Source organism: Triticum dicoccoides, chromosome 6A (assembly GCF_002162155.2).
Source record: "Triticum dicoccoides isolate Atlit2015 ecotype Zavitan chromosome 6A, WEW_v2.0, whole genome shotgun sequence".
Taxonomy (NCBI): Eukaryota; Viridiplantae; Streptophyta; class Magnoliopsida; order Poales; family Poaceae; genus Triticum; species Triticum dicoccoides.
Genome location: NC_041390.1, coordinates 623,134,781 through 623,151,179, shown reverse-complemented (window position 1 = coordinate 623,151,179; position 16,399 = coordinate 623,134,781).

Below are 16,399 nucleotides of genomic sequence, written 5' to 3'. Positions count from 1 at the left end.
AAGTTTCATTTAGCCCCCTCTTAATTCTTGCTGAAGCTCCGCAACTGCGCACACACATTCACTCTTCCCCATAAACATACACATGCACATCCTATCCCTATGAGCACCTCCAACCGACTGAGCCGATAAATTTTGAGATTTAGAAAATCTCCACATGCACCTCGTAGCCATCTCCCATGGAAAGCACATGAACATGGGTGGGTTGGCTCAACCACAATAAACCTAATCATCTGAGCTACATTCAATTCATAGTACGTCTTATATAATGGAATTGAGATACTAATTAGCAAGACTACATGATCGGATGGTAATATGATAACTAATAGGGTGACGGATGACACGTCTGCAAAGTGCATATCTGAGTGGTATTTTTCCCCATGTTTCGAATACTTTCTTTAGTACTTCCTCCGTCCGGAAATACTTGGCATCAAAATGGATAAAAGAAGATGTATCTAGATGCATTTTAGTTCTATACATCCTTATTATTCATTTTGATGACAAGTATTTTCGGACGGAGGGAGTACCCAATAAGTTATTGGGCCATAAAAATGCATATTTGATAAATAACACATAAATCGAGGATGCAAGGCACGAGCGCGCGTGTGTGTATGTGTATTTTCTAACGAAAGAAGCGAAAGCATTTGTTTCCGTGTTTTTGCTGACAGAGAATATACATGTTTAACACTGAAGGATGATGATATTTACATTTGTGCAACCAGTTTCTTACTCGTAGTTTTTAGTTTTTACTGTTTGGTTAACTAAGTTTGTCTAGTCGTGCGCTTATTTTCTTGTAGGATTGTACATCCACCGAACCTTTGAACTGAAGTACAGTACGTGGCAGCACCCTAAGACCTCCATGTATAGTCAGCAGTGTGTATACATCGGTAGCAACTTGCATTGCGGCTTTGTATATTTAAAAGACCTTGCACTGGGCGCGGCTCTGGATGGGTACGTGTTGATTAACTTCACATCAGTCTTTGTCACGCAGATATAGTCGTTCATTCGCTGGACCGATGATGATCCATATGTGGCCTAGCTTTCCACCCGAAAGCCACCGATATCCAACTTGAGTGCCTCCTTGACAGATGTGGCGACTGCTAGCCGCGACTATTTTCCATGTGAACTCGAGATAGTAGTAGCTCTAGCTAGCTTTTCAATGGCGGGCTACTATTGTGCGCACATGTATATTCAGCTAGCTGGTCTTACCCAAATGGACGGTGTTCTACATGCGTGCGAATTACATGACATCGGTCAAAAGTTGTGGCTCAAACAAGTATGATACTACACTGTATGTATATGTGTTTTCGGTGGCAAGTGCAGCATGCAGTACGCACCCAATTAAGTCGACCCATATGTATGGCTGCTCTTCCAAGGAGTGGGGATTATGTTAGACTCCAAAGCTCCTCATTAAAAATAACTCAAAATGCATATTTCAAAAATAAAAAATATAGCAGGTACATATTGGAGTGTCGTGTAAATGTAATTTTTTTTGTGCAACTCAGAAATCAGTTTGTTTATCCATGATATTCTGCTCATCCATAGTGTATTATCTTATCTATACATGTTTTTTTTGGAACTTGTAATTATCTATTTGCGATCTTTTCCAAAATAACATTTTTTTGAAACGGTGGCAAAAACTTTGCATCATCCATTAAATAAGGGAGAATGGAGTTTGTCACAAGTAACCCAAATACACAACATGAGATTACTCTCGCAAAATAATGACCCTAATTTGTTTGCACCAGCGATGACACAAAGGTTGGCCTCGGTCTCGATGGAGGCAAGCAATATAGGCGGTGGTGCGCTCTTGTGCTTGAAGACTTGCGTTTCGCTCATTCCAGATAGTCTAGGAAACAAGCATGGTTCGGGACGCCTTAGCTTCAATGAAGCTAGGAAGACAAGAGCAATTTTTCTAATAAAAGAAGTTTTATTCACTCATAAATGTCACATTGAGATGATAGAAGGGAAAATAGTTCACAGTCGGCCACCATCTTTCAAGTTTGAGGATGATAACCCCATGGACACTTCTGAGGGAGGAGGGGGTTCGGGGAACCAGGATGATATAGCTAAGAGTGATGATGACAAGGCTAAGGGGCCTTCGGGGCAGTCTGATAATGGTGACTCCGCCCCTGTTGGGACTTCCAGCACAGTTCCGACTACCACTCTTCAGCTTGGCTCTTTTGGAGCATTCTCGGCTCCGCCGAGGGTGTCGTGTGACAGGGTCCGTTCTGCGACCCCGGTGCTCAGTTTGCGGGTGTCGAGGTCTGCTGAGGGCGGAGGTGCTTCGGGGCAGGATGTCCCGCCCTCGGTTGTTTCCTCTCCTTCGGCACAGGCTGAGGCGGCCGAGCCGGTGGTCCTGGGAGGAGATGGCGAGCAGGAGGCTCGGCCCTCTGGGCCTTTGACGCTGGCGGTCCCAAGGGTCGGCGCGGCCCCCTTGGTGAGGTCGCCGGTTTGCGGGGGAGCGGGCGCGCAGGAGGCCGTCTTTTCCTCTTCTGTTGCTCTGGAGGGCGGGCTGGGTGGTTTGGTTGCTGCGGCACCGGACTGTTGGGTTTCGTAGTAATTTCAAAAAATTTCCTACGCGCACACAGGATCATGTGATGCATAGCAACGAGAGGAGAGTGTTGTCTACGTACCCAACGCAGACCGACTGCGGAAGCAATGACACGACGTAGAGGAAGTAGTCGTACGTCTTCACGATCCAACCGATCAAGCACCGAAACTACGGCACCTCCGAGTTCGAGCACACGTTCAGCTCGATGACGATCCCCGGACTCCGATCCAGCAAAGTGTCGGGGAAGAGTTTCGTCAGCACGACGGCGTGGTGACGATCTTGATGAACTACAGCAGCAGGGCTTCGCCTAAACTCCGCTACAGTATTATCGAGGAATATGGTGGCAGGGGGCACCGCACACGGCTAAGGAATCGATCACGTGGATCAACTTGTGTCAACTTGTGTGTTTAGAGGTGCCCCTGCCTCCGTATATAAAGGAGGAGAGGAGGGGAGGCTGGCCGGCCAAAGAGCGCAGGAGAGTCCTACTCCCTCTGGGAGTAGGATTCCTCCCCCCAATCCTAGTCCAACTAGGATTCCTCGGAGGGGAAGGGAGAGAGGGGGGCCGGCCACCTTCTCCTAGTCCTAATAGGACTAGGGGAGGGGAAAGAGGCGCAGCCACCTTGGGCTGCCCCTTTCTCCTTTCCACTAAGGCCCATGATGGCCCATATGGCTCCCGGGGGGTTCCGGTAACCTCCCGGTAACCCGGTAAAATCCCGATTTCACCCGGAACACTTCCGATGTCCAAACATAGGCTTCCAATATATCAATCTTTACGTCTCGACCATTTCGAGACTCCTCGTCATGTCCGTGATCACATCCGGGACTCCGAACAACCTTCGGTACATCAAAATGCATAAACTCATAATATAACTGTCATCGTAACCTTAAGCGTGCGGACCCTACGTGTTCGAGAACAATGTAGACATGACCGAGACATGTCTCTGGTCAATAACCAATAGCGGGACCTGGATGCCCATATTGGCTCCTACATATTCTACGAAGATCTTTATCGGTCAGACCGCATAACAACATACGTTGTTCCCTTTGTCATCGGTATGTTACTTGCCCGAGATTCGATCGTCGGTATCCAATACCTAGTTCAATCTCGTTAACGGCAAGTCTCTTTACTCGTTCCGTAATACATCATCTCACAACTAACATATTAGTTGTAATGCTTGCAAGGCTTATGTGATGTGTATTACCGAGAGGGCCCAGAGATACCTCTCCGACAATCGGAGTGACAAATCCTAATCTCGAAATACGCCAACCCAACATCGACCATTGGAGACACCTGTAGTACCCCTTTATAATCACCCATTTACGTTGTGACGTTTGGTAGTACCCAAAGTGTTCCTCCGGTAAACGGGAGTTGCATAATCTCATAGTCGTAGGAACATGTATAAGTCATGAAGAAAGCAATAGCAACATACTAAACGATCAGGTGCTAAGCTAATGGAATGGGTCATGTCAATCAGATCATTCTACTAATGATGTGACCTCGTTAATCAAATAACAACTCATTGTTCATGGTTAGGAAACATAACCATCTTTGATTAACGAGCTAGTCAAGTAGAGGCATACTAGTGACACTCTGTTTGTCTATGTATTCACACATGTATTATGTTTCCGGAAAATACAATTCTAGCATGAATAATAAACATTTATCATGATTATAAGGAAATATATAATAACTTTATTATTGCCTCTAGGGCATATTTTCTTCAGTCTCCCACTTGCACTAGAGTTAATAATCTAGATTACACTGTAATGAATCTAACACCCATGGAGCTTTGGTGCTGATCATGTTTTGCTCGTGGAAGAGGCTTAGTCAACGGGTCTGCAATATTCAGATCCGTATGTATCTTGCAAATCTCTATGTCTCCCACCTGGACTAGATCCCGGATGGAGTTGAAGCGTCTCTTGATGTGTTTGGTCCTTTTGTGAAATCTGGATTCCTTTGCCAAGGCAATTGCACCAGTATTGTCACAAAAGATTTTCATTGGACCCGATGCACTAGGTATGACACCTAGATCGGATATGAACTCCTTCATCCAGACTCCTTCATTTGCTGCTTCCGAAGCAGCTATGTATTCCGCTTCACATGTAGATCCCGCTACGACGCTTTGTTTAGAACTGCACCAACTGACAGCTCCACCGTTTAATGTAAACACGTATCCGGTTTGCGATTTAGAATCGTCCGGATCAGTGTCAAAGCTTGCATCAACGTAACCTTTTACGATGAGCTTTTTGTCACTTCCATATACGAGAAACATATCCTTAGTCCTTTTCAGGTATTTCAGGATGTTCTTGACCGCTGTCCAGTGATCCATTCCTGGATTACTTTGGTACCTCCCTGCTAAACTTATAGCAAGGCACACATCAGGTCTGGTACACAGCATTGCATACATGATAGAGCCTATGGCTGATGCATAGGGAACATCTTTCATATTCTCTCTATCTTCTGCAGTGGTCGGGCATTGAGTCTTACTCAATTTCACACCTTGTAACACAGGCAAGAACCCTTTCTTTGCTTGATCCATTTTGAATTTCTTCAAAATTTTGTCAAGGTATGTGCTTTGTGAAAGTCCAATTAAGCGTCTTGATCTGTCTCTATAGATCTTAATGCCTAATATGTAAGCAGCTTCACCGAGGTCTTTCATTGAAAAACTTTTATTCAAGTATCCCTTTATGCTATCCAGAAATTCTATATCATTTCCAATCAGTAATATGTCATCCACATATAATATCAGAAATGCTACAGAGCTCCCACTCACTTTCTTGTAAATACAGGCTTCTCCAAAAGTCTGTATAAAACCAAATGCTTTGATCACACTATCAAAACGTTTATTCCAACTCCGAGAGGCTTGCACCAGTCCATAAATGAATCGCTGGAGCTTGCACACTTTGTTAGCTCCCTTTGGATCGACAAAACCTTCTGGTTGCATCATATACAACTCTTCTTCCAGGAATCCATTCAGGAATGCAGTTTTGACATCCATTTGCCAAATTTCATAATCATAAAATGCGGCAATTGCTAACATGATTCGGACGGACTTAAGCATCGCTACGGGTGAGAAGGTCTCATCGTAGTCAATTCCTTGAACTTGCCGAAAACCTTTTGCGACAAGTCGAGCTTTGTAGACAGTAACATTACCATCAGCGTCAGTCTTCTTCTTAAAGATCCATTTATTCTCAATCGCTTGCCGATCATCGGGCAAGTCAACCAAAGTCCATACTTTGTTCTCATACATGGATCCCATCTCAGATTTCATGGCTTCTAGCCACTTTGCGGAATCTGGGCTCACCATTGCTTCTTCATAGTTCGTAGGTTCATCATGATCTAGTAGCATGACCTCCAGAACAGGATTACCGTACCACTCTGGTGCGGATCTTACTCTGGTTGATCTACGAAGTTCAGTAGTATCTTGATCTGAAGTTTCATGATCATTATCATTGGCTTCCTCACTAACTGGTGTAGGTGTCACTGAAACAGTTTTCTGTGATGAACTACTTTCCAGTAAGGGAGCAGGTACAGTTACCTCGTCAAGTTCTACTTTCCTCCCACTCACTTCTTTCGAGAGAAACTCCTTCTCTAGAAATGATCCATTCTTAGCAACAAATGTTTTGCCTTCGGATCTGTGATAGAAGGTGTACCCAACAGTTTTCTTTGGGTATCCTATGAATACACATTTCTCCGATTTGGGTTCGAGCTTATCAGGTTGAAGCTTTTTCACATAAGCATCGCAGCCCCAAACTTTAAGAAACGACAACTTTGGTTTCTTGCCAAACCATAGTTCATAAGGCGTCGTCTCAACGGATTTTGATGGTGCCCTATTTAACGTGAATGCGGCCGTCTCTAAAGCATATCCCCAAAATGATAGCGGTAAATCTGTAAGAGACATCATAGATCGCACCATATCTAGTAAAGTACGATTACGACGTACGGACACACCATTACGCTGTGGTGTTCCGGGGGGCGTGAGTTGCGAAACTATTCCACAGTTTTTCAAATGTACACCAAACTCGTAACTCAAATATTCTCCTCCACGATCAGATCGTAGAAACTTTATTTTCTTGTTACGATGATTTTCAACTTCACTCTGAAATTCTTTGAACTTTTCAAATGTTTCAGACTTATGCTTCATTAAGTAGATATATCCATATCTGCTCAAATCATCTGTGAAGGTGAGAAAATAACGATATCCGCCACGAGCCTCAATATTCATCGGACCACATACATCGGTATGTATTATTTCCAACAAATCTGTTGCTCTCTTCATAGTACCGGAGAACGGTGTTTTAGTCATCTTGCCCATGAGGCACGGTTCGCAAGTACCAAGTGATTCATAATCAAGTGGTTCAAAAAGTCCATTAGTATGGAGTTTCTTCATGCGTTTTACACCGATATGACCTAAACGACAGTGCCACAAATAAGTTGCACTTTCATTATCAACTCTGTATCTTTTGGTTTCAACATTATGAATATGTGTATTACTACTATCGAGATTTAGTAAGAATAGACCACTCTTCAAGGGTGCATGACCATAAAAGATATTACTCATATAAATAGAACAACCATTATTCTCTGATTTAAATGAATAACCGTCTCGCATTAAACAAGATCCAGATATAATGTTCATGCTCAACGCTGGCACCAAATAACAATTATTTAGGTCTAATATTAATCCCGAAGGTAGATGTAGAGGTAGCGTGCCGACCGCGATCACATCGACTTTGGAACCGTTTCCCACGCGCATCGTCACCTCGTCCTTTGCCAGTGCCCGCTTATTCTGTAGTCCCTGTTTCGAGTTGCAAATATTAGCAACAGAACCAGTATCAAATACCCAGGTACTACTGCGAGCATTGGTAAGGTACACATCAATAACATGTATATCACATATACCTTTGTTCACCTTGCCATCCTTCTTATCCGCCAAATACTTGGGGCAGTTCCGCTTCCAGTGACCAGTCTGCTTGCAGTAGAAGCACTCGGTTTCAGGCTTAGGTCTAGACTTGGGTTTCTTCTCTTGAGCAGCAACTTGCTTGCCGTTCTTTTTGAAGTTCCCCTTTTTCTTCCCTTTGCCCTTTTTCTTGAAACTAGTGGTCTTGTTAACCATCAACACTTGATGCTCCTTCTTGATTTCTACCTCCGCAGCTTTTAGCATTGCGAAGAGCTCGGGAATAGTCTTGTTCATCCCTTGCATATTATAGTTCATCACGAAGCTCTTGTAGCTTGGTGGCAGTGATTGGAGAATTCTGTCAATGACGCAATCATCTGGAAGATTAACTCCCAATTGAATCAAGTGATTATTATACCCAGACATTTTGAGTATATGCTCACTGACAGAACTGTTCTCTTCCATCTTGCAGCTATAGAACTTATTGGAGACTTCATATCTCTCAATCCGGGCATTTGCTTGAAGTATTAACTTCAACTCCTGGAACATCTCATATGCTCCATGACGTTCAAAACGTCGTTGAAGTCCCGATTCTAAGCCGTAAAGCATGGCACACTGAACTATCGAGTAGTCATCAGCTTTGCTCTGCCAGACGTTCATAACATCTGGCGTTGCTCCAGCAGCAGGCCTGGCACCCAGCGGTGCTTCCAGGACGTAATTCTTCTGTGCAGCAATGAGGATAATCCTCAAGTTACGGACCCAGTCCGTGTAATTGCTACCATCATCTTTCAACTTTGCTTTCTCAAGGAACGCATTAAAATTTAACGGAACAACAGCACGAGCCATCTATCTACAATAAACATAAACAAGCAAGATACTATCAGGGACTAAGTTCATGATAAATTTTAAGTTCAATTAATCATATTATTAAAGAACTCCCACTTAGATAGACATCCCTCTAATCCTCTAAGTGATCACGTGATCCAAATCAACTAAACCATGTCCGATCATCACGTGAGATGGAGTAGTTTCATCGGTGAACATCATTATGTTGATCATATCTACTATATGATTCACGCTCGACCTTTCGGTCTCCGTGTTCCGAGGCCATATCTGCATATGCTAGGCTCGTCAAGTTTAACCTGAGTATTCTGCGTGCGCAACTATTTTGCACCCGTTGTATTTGAACGTAGAGCCTATCACACCCGATCATCACGTGGTGTCTCAGCACGAAGAACTTTTGCAACGGTGCATACTCAGGGAGAACACTTCTTGATAATTTAGTGAGAGATCATCTTATAATGCTACCATCAATCAAAGCAAGATAAGATGCATAAAAATATTCATCACATGCAATCAATATAAGTGATATGATATGGCCATCATTATCTTGTGCTTGTGATCTCCATCTCCGAAGCACCGTCATGATCACCATCGTCACCGGCGCGACACCTTGATCTCCATCGTAGCATCGTTGTCGTCTCGCCAATCTTATGCTTCCACGACTATCACTACCGTTTAGTAATAAAGTAAAGCATTACATCGCGATTGCATTGCATACAATAAAGCGACAACCATATGGCTCCTGCCAGTTGCCGATAACTTGGTTACAAAACATGATCATCTCATACAATAAAATTCAGCATCATGCCTTGACCATATCACATCACAACATGCCCTGCAAAAACAAGTTAGACGTCCTCTACTTTGTTGTTGCATGTTTTACGTGGCTGCTACGGGCTTAAGTAAGAACCAATCTCACCTACGCATCAAAACCACAACGATAGTTTGTCAAATAGACTCCGTTTTAACCTTCGCAAGGACCGGGCGTAGCCATACTTGGTTCAACTAAAGTTGGAGAGGCAGTCGCCCGCAAGCCATCTTTGTGCAAAGCACGTCGAGGGAACCGGTCTCGCGTAAGCGTACGCGTAAGGTTGGTCCGGGTCGTCTCGTCCAACAATACCGCTGAACCAAAATATGACATGCTGGTAGGCAGTATGACTTGTATCGTCCACAACTCACTTGTGTTCTACTCGTGCATATAACATCAACATCATTAACCTAGGCTCGGATGCCACTGTTCGGTTTCGTAGTAATTTCAAAAATTTTCCTACGCGCACACAGGATCATGTGATGCATAGAAACGAGAGGAGAGTGTTGTCTACGTACCCAACGCAGACCGACTGCGGAAGCAATGACACGACGTAGAGGAAGTAGTCGTACGTCTTCACGATCCAACCGATCAAGCACCAAAACTACGGCACCTCCGAGTTCGAGCACACGTTCAGCTCGATGACGATCCCCGGACTCCGATCCAGCAAAGTGTCGGGGAAGAGTTTCGTCAGCACGACGGCGTGGTGACGATCTTGATGAACTACAGCAGCAGGGCTTCGCCTAAACTCCGCTACAGTATTATCGAGGAATATGGTGGCAGGGGGCACCGCACACGGCTAAGGAATCGATCACGTGGATCAACTTGTGTCAACTTGTGTGTTTAGAGGTGCCCCTGCCTCCGTATATAAAGGAGGAGAGGAGGGGAGGCTGGCCGGCCAAAGAGGGAGGCGCAGGAGAGTCCTACTCCCTCTGGGAGTAGGATTCCTCCCCCCAATCCTAGTCCAACTAGGATTCCTCGGAGGGGAAGGGAGAGAGGGGGGCCGGCCACCTCCTCCTAGTCCTAATAGGACTAGGGGAGGGGAAAGAGGCGCAGCCACCTTGGGCTGCCCCTTTCTCCTTTCCACTAAGGCCCATGATGGCCCATATGGCTCCCGGGGGGTTCCGGTAACCTCCCGGTAACCCGGTAAAATCCCGATTTCACCCGGAACACTTCCGATGTCCAAACATAGGCTTCCAATATATCAATCTTTACGTCTCGACCATTTCGAGACTCCTCGTCATGTCCGTGATCACATCCGGGACTCCGAACAACCTTCGGTACATCAAAGTGCATAAACTCATAATATAACTGTCATCGTAACCTTAAGCGTGCGGACCCTACGGGTTCGAGAACAATGTAGACATGACCGAGACATGTCTCTGGTCAATAACCAATAGCGGGACCTGGATGCCCATATTGGCTCCTACATATTCTACGAAGATCTTTATCGGTCAGACCGCATAACAACATACGTTGTTCCCTTTGTCATCGGTATGTTACTTGCCCGAGATTCGATCGTCGGTATCCAATACCTAGTTCAATCTCGTTAACGGCAAGTCTCTTTACTCGTTCCGTAATACATCATCTCACAACTAACATATTAGTTGTAATGCTTGCAAGGCTTATGTGATGTGTATTACCGAGAGGGCCCAGAGATACCTCTCCGACAATCGGAGTGACAAATCCTAATCTCGAAATACGCCAACCCAACATCGACCATTGGAGACACCTGTAGTACCCCTTTATAATCACCCATTTACGTTGTGACGTTTGGTAGTACCCAAAGTGTTCCTCCGGTAAACGGGAGTTGCATAATCTCATAGTCGTAGGAACATGTATAAGTCATGAAGAAAGCAATAGCAACATACTAAACGATCAGGTGCTAAGCTAATGGAATGGGTCATGTCAATCAGATCATTCTACTAATGATGTGACCTCGTTAATCAAATAACAACTCATTGTTCATGGTTAGGAAACATAACCATCTTTGATTAACGAGCTAGTCAAGTAGAGGCATACTAGTGACACTCTGTTTGTCTATGTATTCACACATGTATTATGTTTCCGGAAAATACAATTCTAGCATGAATAATAAACATTTATCATGATTATAAGGAAATAAATAATAACTTTATTATTGCCTCTAGGGCATATTTCCTTCATATCATCCATATAAGCTTCCACATTCCGACTGATTTGGGTGAGTAGACACTTCTGAATCATTCGCATAAAAGTGGCTCCGGCATTCTTGAGGCCGAATGGCATGGTGATATAGCAGAAGCACCCGAATGGAGTGATGAAAGCTGTTTTTACCTCATCGGGCCCGTACAGACGGATCTGGTGGTACCCGGAGTAAGCATCTAAAAAAGACAACCTCTCGCATCCCGCGGTCGAGTCAACAATTTGATCTATGCGAGGGAGAGGAAAGTGATCTTTCGGGCAGGCCCGGTTGATGTGCTTGAAATCAATGCACATTCGGAGCGACTTGTCCTTCTTAGGAACCATGACGACATTAGCGAGCCACTCGGAGTGGTATATCTCTCGGATAAATCCTGCCGCCAACAGTCGAGCCACTTCTTCACCGATGGCCTTTCTCTTCTGGACGGCGGACCGCCGAAGATGCTCTTTGACTGGTTTTGCAGACGAGTCGACTCTTAGGCGATGCTCAGCCAGTCCCCTGGGAACACCTGGCATGTCAGCGGGCTTCCATGCAAAAATGTCCCAGTTCTCACGGAGGAACTGGATGAGCGCTTCTTCCTATTTTGGGTCGAGTGTTATGGAGATGCGGGTCGTGTTGGGTTTCGTAGTAATTTCAAAAATTTTCCTACGCGCACACAGGATCATGTGATGCATAGCAACGAGAGGAGAGTGTTGTCTACGTACCCAGCGCAGACCGACTGCGGAAGCAATGACACGACGTAGAGGAAGTAGTCGTACGTCTTCACGATCCAACCGATCAAGCACCGAAACTACGGCACCTCCGAGTTCGAGCACACGTTCAGCTCGATGACGATCCCCGGACTCCGATCCAGCAAAGTGTCGGGGAAGAGTTTCGTCAGCACGACGGCGTGGTGACGATCTTGATGAACTACAGCAGCAGGGCTTCGCCTAAACTCCGCTACAGTATTATCGAGGAATATGGTGGCAGGGGGCACCGCACACGGCTAAGGAATCGATCACGTGGATCAACTTGTGTCAACTTGTGTGTTTAGAGGTGCCCCTGCCTCCGGATATAAAGGAGGAGAGGAGGGGAGGCTGGCCGGCCAAAGAGGGAGGCGCAGGAGAGTCCTACTCCCTCTGGGAGTAGGATTCCTCCCCCCAATCCTAGTCCAACTAGGATTCCTCGGAGGGGAAGGGAGAGAGGGGGGCCGGCCACCTTCTCCTAGTCCTAATAGGACTAGGGGAGGGGAAAGAGGCGCAGCCACCTTGGGCTGCCCCTTTCTCCTTTCCACTAAGGCCCATGATGGCCCATATGGCTCCCGGGGGGTTCCGGTAACCTCCCGGTAACCCGGTAAAATCCCGATTTCACCCGGAACACTTCCGATGTCCAAACATAGGCTCCCAATATATCAATCTTTACGTCTCGACCATTTCGAGACTCCTCGTCATGTCCGTGATCACATCCGGGACTCCGAACAACCTTCGGTACATCAAAATTCATAAACTCATAATATAACTGTCATCGTAACCTTAAGCGTGCGGACCCTACGGGTTCGAGAACAATGTAGACATGACCGAGACATGTCTCTGGTCAATAACCAATAGCGGGACCTGGATGCCCATATTGGCTCCTACATATTCTACGAAGATCTTTATCGGTCAGACCGCATAACAACATACGTTGTTCCCTTTGTCATCGGTATGTTACTTGCCCGAGATTCGATCGTCGGTATCCAATACCTAGTTCAATCTCGTTAACGGCAAGTCTCTTTACTCGTTCCGTAATACATCATCTCACAACTAACATATTAGTTGTAATTCTTGCAAGGCTTATGTGATGTGTATTACCGAGAGGGCCCAGAGATACCTCTCCGACAATCGGAGTGACAAATCCTAATCTCGAAATACGCCAACCCAACATCGACCATTGGAGACACCTGTAGTACTCCTTTATAATCACCCATTTACGTTGTGACGTTTGGTAGTACCCAAAGTGTTCCTCCGGTAAACGGGAGTTGCATAATCTCATAGTCGTAGGAACATGTATAAGTCATGAAGAAAGCAATAGCAACATACTAAACGATCAGGTGCTAAGCTAATGGAATGGGTCATGTCAATCAGATCATTCTACTAATGATGTGACCTCGTTAATCAAATAACAACTCATTGTTCATGGTTAGGAAACATAACCATCTTTGATTAATGAGCTAGTCAAGTAGAGGCATACTAGTGACACTCTGTTTGTCTATGTATTCACACATGTATTATGTTTCCGGAAAATACAATTCTAGCATGAATAATAAACATTTATCATGATTATAAGGAAATATATAATAACTTTATTATTGCCTCTAGGGCATATTTCCTTCACGGACTCCCTGGACCGCGCTAGGCCGAGTTCACCGGTCGCGGGCGTCGGCGGGGTGGCCGTCGATGGGCCCTGGGAGCTCTCGTCGCCGTTGGATGTTGCTCCGGTGGCCCCGGCGCTGGTCACCGCTGTTGGGGGACGGACAGGAGGCTCTTTCCCCAGCGCAGCTTCTCGCGAGGAGGTCATCGCTTTCGGTGGGATCCCGGATCCTGTCTCTGCAGGGAGACGGGTCAGCGGGAGACTGCAGGAGCAGCCGGATGTTGATGACATGCAGCTCAGGTGCGCGTTGAGGGCGGCCAAGTTGCGTGACGTCGAGCTTTCTACTGGTATGTCTGTTAACAAGTCTAATTCTATTATGCGTTTTACCAATGATGAGATTGTGTGCAAAATGCTAACCAATTAGGAGTATCTCTTGGTAATAATGATCTAGAGATTTCTAAGTCTGTTAATGATATGCTAGATTTGGAAGCTGAACGAGCGTTAGAATTGATTCGTAACATGGCGGCGGTTAGGCCGATGAATGAATCGGAGATTGATGCGCTTGGGGTTAGAGTTCTAGATGGTTTGTGTGCTGATCTTGATCCTGCGGTACAGGAGGCGGAGGAGGAGGATGAGTATGGCCTCCCTGAAACATCTAACCTTGAGGATGAGTCTTTGGTGGTAGAGGCTCAATCCGAACGTGCCGAACCTTCTGATGTTCGCGTTAAGCCTAAACGGACCTGGAAACGGAAGGTTTATCCGGCGTCGGCTGTGAGTAGAAGTGCTAGGATCCGTACCTCTAAAAAATTTCATGATGAAATATGAGAGGCATCTTTTGGAACATCAAAGGTCTTAAAGACTTGGCTAAAAGACAGTTTCTAGCAGAGGCTTCTCTTGAACATCATTTAGACTTTATTGCTTTGTCCGAGACTGGACGAGGTATTTTTTCTCCACAATTTCTTAGTACCTTATCTGGGGGGGTTGATTTTGACTGGCACTGCCTCCCACCTCGAGGAAGATCCGGTGGGGTTTTACTTGGGGTTAAGTGTGAAACGTTGGAGGTTCGGAGTGTAGTGTTGGGTGAGTTTGCGGTAAAGTTTTGGGTCAGAACTAAAGCGGATGGTTTTGATTGGGCTTTGGTGGCAGTCTATGGGGCTCCACAACCAGAACTCAAGCCAGATTTCTTGGCTGATTTGGTCCGTGTTTGCGGTAACGAGCAACTACCCGTCTTAGTGGGTGGGGATTTTAACATATTCGAAGAAAGGAGGAAAAGAATAATGACAACTTTGACGGCAGATGGTCGTTTATGTTCAATACTATCATAGAAAGCTTGGATCTCAGAGAGATAGAGCTTTCGGGTAGGAAATTCACTTGGGCAAACTCGCTACCGGTTCTGACTTTTGAGAAGCTCGATCGTGTTTTGGCGAGCATCGATTGGGAACAGAAGTTTCCTCTGGTAACGGTGCAGGCATTGACACGAGGTATCTCGGATCACACACCGTTACTAGTCGACTCTGGAGCTCAAACTCATATGGGTAATAAGAATATTTTCTCCTTCGAACTTGCCTGGTTTGAAAGAGAAGGGTTTATTGAGTTGTTAGCTAGAGAGTGGGCTAAGGACTCGGGGGGGAAGGTCACCCATTGAGCGGTGGCAGTGCAAGATTCGTCATCTTCGAAGGTTCCTTCGTGGATGGGCTAAGCACATGAATGGGATATATAAGGCTGAGAAGGAAAGACTCCTTATGATTATTCATTCCCTTGAGTTAAAAGCTGAAACCTCTATTTTAGATACTTCCGAGCTGGAGTCTAAAGTGGAGGCCGAGTTAAGGTTGAAAGAGCTTCTCCGCGAGGAGGAATTGAAATAGGCTTTGAGAGCAAAGGTTCGTAAGGTTGTCCAAGGAGAGGACAACACTCAATTCTTTCATATGATTGCTAATGGAAAGCATCGTAAGAAGAGAATTTTTCAATTAGAACAAGATGAAGGGACGATAGTTGGTCAGGAAAACCTGAAAGTTTACATTACCAACTATTATAAGCAGTTGTTTGGATCTCCGGAAGAGAGTTTTGTGTCCCTGGATGAGTCAAGAGTTGAGGATGTTCCCCAACTTGAGACGGAAGAGAATGAGATTTTGACTGCTCCTTTTACGGAGAAAGAGGTGTTTGAGGCCATTTCACAAATGAAGAACAATAAAGCGCCAGGACCAGATGGGTTTCCGGCGGAGTTCTACAAAAAGTGCTGGCATTTTATTAAGGGTGACCTGTTGCCGATGTTTCATGATTTGTTCAATGGTCAGCTTCATTTGTTCAAGCTCAATTTTGGAACGATAACTCTTCTTCCTAAGAAGACAGAGGCTATTCGCATTGAGCAGTTCAGGCCTATCTGTTTGCTTAATGTCAGTTTCAAATTTTCACCAAGGTTGGGACGAACAGACTCACGCAGATTGCGCATTCAGTTGTGCAACCGTCCCAGACCGCTTTCATGCCAGACAGAAATATCCTTGAAGGGGTGGTCGTCTTGCATGAAACGCTCCATGAGATTCACTCAAAAAAACTAGATGGTGTGGTTTTTAAAGTGGATTTTGAAAAAGCATACGATAAAGTTAAATGGCCTTTCCTTCAACAGGCGTTGCGTATGAAAGGATTTGACAAGGCCTGGCGAGACCAGATTGAGTCCTTTACGCAAAAAGGGAGTGTAGGGATTAAAGTGAATGATGATATAGGTCAGTATTTCTAGACACACAAAGGACTAAGGCAAGGAGATCCCATGTCACCGATTCTATTTAACATAG